Source organism: Chelonia mydas, chromosome 15 (genome assembly GCF_015237465.2).
Source record: "Chelonia mydas isolate rCheMyd1 chromosome 15, rCheMyd1.pri.v2, whole genome shotgun sequence".
Lineage (NCBI taxonomy): Eukaryota > Metazoa > Chordata > Testudines > Cheloniidae > Chelonia > Chelonia mydas.
Genome location: NC_057856.1, coordinates 17,488,690 through 17,494,689, shown reverse-complemented (window position 1 = coordinate 17,494,689; position 6,000 = coordinate 17,488,690).

The window sequence follows — 6,000 nt, the reverse complement described above, 5'->3', positions numbered from 1 at the left end:
GTCGTGTAGACATAGCCTTAAGTAGTAAGACTCAAGAGGTAGCCCTCGGCACAGGGGTGAATTTAACGCTGTGTGTGTCTAGCTGAGCACATAATTTGGCTGTGAGGGTGCACATTAAGGTGAAAATTAAGTGTGAAACGTAATGAATTAATGTGACCCCTGGCTCAAGAGAGCATTGTGCAGGCCTATTTCAGACCAGAATGTGGCTAAGAAGCACAGTAGCATTTACGCTATTTTCTTCAGTTGTTGCTCTCCCCACCACATCTTTCTGCAGAGAACTAGCAATCCGGGAAGTGCCCGTGTTTACACTCAGTATGCGGTCAGTGTTTACTCCCTATCGATAACCGTTTACTGCTTACATCACTTTGCCTACTGTGGTGACACTAGCTGCAATGGTATTAGTACCAGTGGGAGCTTACTGTGGTGAAGGTCTCAGTGACTTATAGCATTTACCACCATAACAATTAAGCTCACTGAGGAGCATGCAGGTAAAAAGGCCGGAGCTAAAAAAACCACCTTGCTGAGACCAGACCTCTGCCCATTGCTAACATCACTGCAGTTGAACTACTGGTAGCTCTGGTGCTCTGGGAATTTTTCCTTACATTCCCTAGTATAAACAAGACGTGTGAATTTGTTATGGGGTGGGGGGGGAGGATGATTTTCACTGTGCTAAAATGACTGTCACATGCTATGAATTTTTACTTTCTTTGGCCCTGAAACATCAAAGCAGTTAAGCACATGCTTAAATTTGAGCATACCAATACTTCCATTGACATTTAAGACTATGCTTTCGTGCTTTGCTGAGCTGAGAACTGTATGAGCAGATTCTATTCTGTAACATTCTCTCACGGAGAATGTCAGTGAAACAGTAAAATAAAATGTTTGCCATTTACATGGATATTTGTCATGTGCATGAGCAATGGGCATGGCATTATCCTTAGCCTGTTTATTCACTGGAACGTGGTAGTTGTTTTACGGCACCGGTTTAAAAACTGCAGCTGTTGGAGCAAAGGAAAACTGCTTTACGCACCAAGCAGGGTCTCTTTTTTAGGTGAGGTCTATGCCTGCAAGACTGGGTAATACAAAAGCAAGGCTGAGATTTCTAAAGCTGTCTAATTGACACCTAATTCCCATTAAATGAATAGGAACTGGGTGTACAGACCTCCTAGATGGCTCTCAAAAACAAACCCGTCCATACGTACAAATATAATCCCTTGAATCGTCAAAACCGTTTAGCTTAAAGAATGGGAGAAAAACCCAATCATCTTTACTAGCTCTAGCAAGGACAGAGTCTAAATCTCCACCTTCCTGCCCCAAATTTCTCAGTGTGGTAATCTTGAATGCAAGCAAATGTATTATAAATAAAAAAACAACAACTGTTAGTTTGACAAAAACGTTCAGACTCAAGGTCTTGTTTTTTAAAACCCATTGTGCTGGAGGTATTCAGAGAGGAGGAAAACTGGGTGCTGCTGAGATAGAGTTTCCGGAGAGAAATTATTTGAAAGCCTTCTATAGACCTTTTCCCACTGTAAGCAATTTACCACCAGCATATTGTGCAAATGGTTATAATCCAATATGAATTGTCAGTGAGTCTGTTTCATAGAGACAGGGAGTATAATTGGAGGCTAGTTAAAAATAGGTCGATTAGACACGTGTGATACTCGTTGACATTGATAGGAATTTATGAATGGTCTTGTCCAACTATTTGTCAAACCTAAAGTAATCAGCACTTGCTGTAACTATAACCGGAATATACTGAACATTTTGTGCAAGTCTTTTGATCATTAATTGCAGATTGTCTTATGATTCTTTTATAGTTGAAAAAAAAAATGAAAGAGCAACTCCAAGGTCTGAGCTCAGTTACATCAGTGGTACTTTTGCATGTTTCAAACTTGAATGCTGCCATTTCATGCTTATCTCACAAAAACACAATTTTGGGGCTACGAAATGCCTGGAACACAAATTGTGGGTATTCTGAATTGTGTGTGTTGTATTTTTTTCCCCATAAAAAAGCTTTAGATAGAAGCCTCTAATTAAAAGGAACCTGACAGACAGTGACACAAGACTACTGGCTGCTGCTTGAATGCATAAAAAATATTAGCATCAGTTCTCTTTATCCAGTTTACCCATAAGAAATGAACCCCTTTTGCCCTTGGTTTTATTTTGACATTATATATTCCCTTCCCTGTCAATTTAAGATATTTCTTTTCTTCCTTCACTTTACCTTCATTTCTCTCTCCCCTGGGTTTCTGATCATGAACTGAATGGTTGGTTCCACTCCCTAATACAGTGTACCTACACCAATGTTTGCACTGTCTATATTACATGCTGTCTAACTGTTAGCCACTTTGGGATCCCGCTCACATGAAAAGCCATGGATGACATAAAACTGTATTTTACTTAATAAATTACTATTCAGATGATCTCAAAGCACTATTCAAAGGTTGTTCAATATCATGCTTCAGAAGTAGCTGCAGTGAGATGTGATTTTCCTAAAGTCACAAAGTGTATCAGTGGCAGAGCTGCAAGTAGGGACCCAGGTCTCTTGGTCCCCAGGCCTGTGTTCAGTCCATTGAACTGCACAGTGCAGCATGTAATATACTGTTGCCCCCTTTGGATCCAAGAGGTTAGTCAAAGTTCGGAACCCTAGGGATATTTCAATTGGAAGTAGAAATGTATACTTTGGAATGTTCTTTGATGCCAGCTTCTTTATTTACGAGGAACGTACAAAGTCCTGTGTCTCTGAACACTGAAGGAGCTAAGAAAAAAAGCACCAGTTTCTTAGCTCACAGCCCCCAAGCTTCTTAAGTCAACACCTGGCCAAAAAGCTCTCTCTCTGTTTTTCCAGGGTCACACTGTTCTTACTGGCTCCCGCTTGGCTTTCTGGCCTCTCCGTCTCTCTCTCTTTGTTTTTGTCTGTTCTCCGTTTCTGTGCTCTCTCTCACACACATGACCCCCTACCCAACTCAATATTCAGAAAACACTCCTGGGTGGGTTCACACACACTTTTTGTCTTAGGTGGGGGGCTTAAATGCATACAGTTGTGTTAACTGAAGGCTGAGTTCACGCCTATCAATTTCAGTGGGGTCTGAACCCATAACAAGGTTTCACCCAGCTCATAACAACACTCCCCACCTCAGCTTCACCCATTGTCTTGATGAGGCCTAAAATGGTGAGCCCCCAACCATCCAACCCAAACAGAAAGAAAAGAAATAATTTAAATTAAAAATGATAGAAGATTAATTATTTACCTAGGTACAGTGTGTTTCTGACTGGACAGTTTCATATCACCAACATACAAGAATTTTATTCACACCCAAATCTGGGGATTTTCTCTCCAGAGATTTGCTTTCAACAATCAGGAAGACGTCCTTTTCAATCAGCCCCTGAGGAACACCTATTGTTTCTGTTGAATTTGCTGGCCTGCCATTCTGTTTGAATGGGAGATTTGCCTCTAACAACTTTTCCAGCCTTAACTTCCACAGCTATATTCTCAGATTCCCAGGGGCAGCCAGGATCAGTCACAAGAGTCTGAAAATGCTAAATCACACTCTGCTGACTGTTGAAATGTTTCCCCTCTTTTATTATGTCCTGTCTGTCAGAAACATTCAGCAAACGAACGGGGATCTGTTCCTGATTCAGATCCACAAGAGCTTTAACAGCTAAGGATACGTGTGTACTGTGATAAAAGACCCGCAGCATGGCCACGGCTGGCCTAGATCAGCTGACTCAAGCTCACAGGGTTCAGGCCGCCGGGCTATAAAATTGCAGGGTAGCAGTTCCAGCTCAGGCTGGAGCCCACGTTCCGAGACCTTGTGAGAAGGGAGGCTCTCAGATCCTGAACATCTATGCAGACCCTGGCAAGCCCAAGTCAGCTGACCTGGGTTCTGAGACTCAGTCCCGCAGGTTTTTAAATCACAGGGTAGATGTACCTTAAGATCCCGCTTGCATATCAAAGACCCTGCATATCGAAGACCCTGCATATCAAAACAGGTTTCACCCACCTCCCATCTTTCCCTTGCTGGACAGCTACCACAGCATGTAGTTGTTCTAATAATTGTGTCTCCAGGGTAGGGCAATTCATTCACTGCAGACCAACTGACTACACACCATTTGTCTCACCCGGGTAATTTCTCCAAAGGGAATTTCCACAGATGGAATATGTAAGACACCTTTCCTGACACTGATTACACAGTTATTAGCCAGACTGAAATATAAGCCAATTATTAGCTTATCCACTATTGCAGCCACACAGACTTCTTGCTCAAATTGCAGAGGTCCAATGGTCAAAACCATATTTTCACATGGGTGCCCTTGCCCCAGTCACAGTCTCTATTTGAGACCAATTAGGTGATTCAGTTCTGGATCCCCTATTCCCTAGCCTTTTTAGTGTGACTGGTCTAATAACTGTTATGTCTGAGGCTGTGTCATATCCTATACATATCATAGCCTATACATATCATAGATCCTATTACATACCCAATAGCCAAACTCCCATTATTGTTATTTAATTGCTCGGATGTAAACAAAAACAGTGGGGCTGATCCTTGTACCTTTGCCCCTTCAGCTTGGCATTCCCCCATTTCTCAAAGTGTCTCTCTAGGCACCTGCAGCAGTCTGTCTTGGCCTGCCTTAGATTTATAACAATCCTTTTTTGTCCAGTTTTGTCACAGTAGCAGCATTTAACGGAACTGTTTCCTTTACATTTTTGCATTCTTGCCAATTTCCCTTGTTTTACAAATCAAATTTATATTCTGTTATAATTCAATATGAATCAAATTAGAATCCTCTTTTTTATTATGCATATTAGACACAGAGCTGTACTTACAGGGCTCCTGGTAATCAGCTTCCATCTTCCTCACTAGCAGATATTTCCTCTTCCAGCACACTTCTGCAAGAAAAGATTCAATTTCTGTGGCAAAATCCTCCAGCTTCTTGAAGTGCCTTTGGCCTTCTTTCACTGATCTTGATCTGCAAGTCCACATGAACATCTATAAATTGGTCCATTGCCACCCTATCCTGGAAGGCTTCTGGGATATCTGGGTATGCCAGGAACATAAGTCTCTTCAGGTCCTTCTCCAGTTCAGATGGGGTTTCTTCGTTCCCTCTTCTAGCTCCTAGCTGTGCGCTGGCCCGCTGAGATTGATGGCTAGCTCCAGATTGCAAGTCAAGGGCTTGTATCAGGTCTGTATAACTCTCTCTCTTTCCTAGGGGTAAGTTCTGCAGCACTATTAGAGCTGGGCCACCAAGCTGGAAACCCCCTTTCTGTCCTTCTTCCCAGCCAGTCATTTGTGGCTCTCATGTTGAATTGATCCAACTGAGCCTCCCAGGCAGGGGTACTGGAACATTTTTTATAGTGGGGGTGCTGAGAGCCATTGAACCAAACTGTAAACCCTGTATATAAGGGAAACCACTTCAAGCCAGGGGGTGCAGCAGCACCTCCAGCACCCCTAGTTCCAGTACCTATGCTCCCAGGGTGTTTTCCCTTCAAAGAGAGTGGAGCTTTTGTATTATTTAGGCTGAAACAGCCTGGCCTCTCCCCTCTGGGCCTATCTGTGGGTTACAACTGGGGCAGAAAACTGTTGTAAATATCCAGTCTTATTCAAGTCCCCTGGCTCAATTCCTCAGCTAAGCAGCTGCTTTCCACTGTGACCTGTGATTCTTGGATTTCCTTCTGGAGCTGAATTTTCAGCTCGCTAAGTCCTTGCTGCAGTTCATCTATGTTAGCAAGTTCCATGCTGGCTAAAGCTTACACGGTCTCCACTATTTCAGGAGAAAACTTCTGGTCTATGGCAGTCAGTTTGCTAGTCACCTCTTTGATCTGTCTTGCCATTCCAGCCTGAGGGCTTTGCAGCTGGGCTTCAAGACCTGCCTAGAAACTGTGCAGATGTCTCTCCAACGAAGATTTAGCCATCAGCCCTTCCTGAGAATGCTCCAGATGCTGCTTTCAGTTCCCTTTGTGAAGTCTCCAGATATTGTTTTGAATCCCGTTGGCCATTT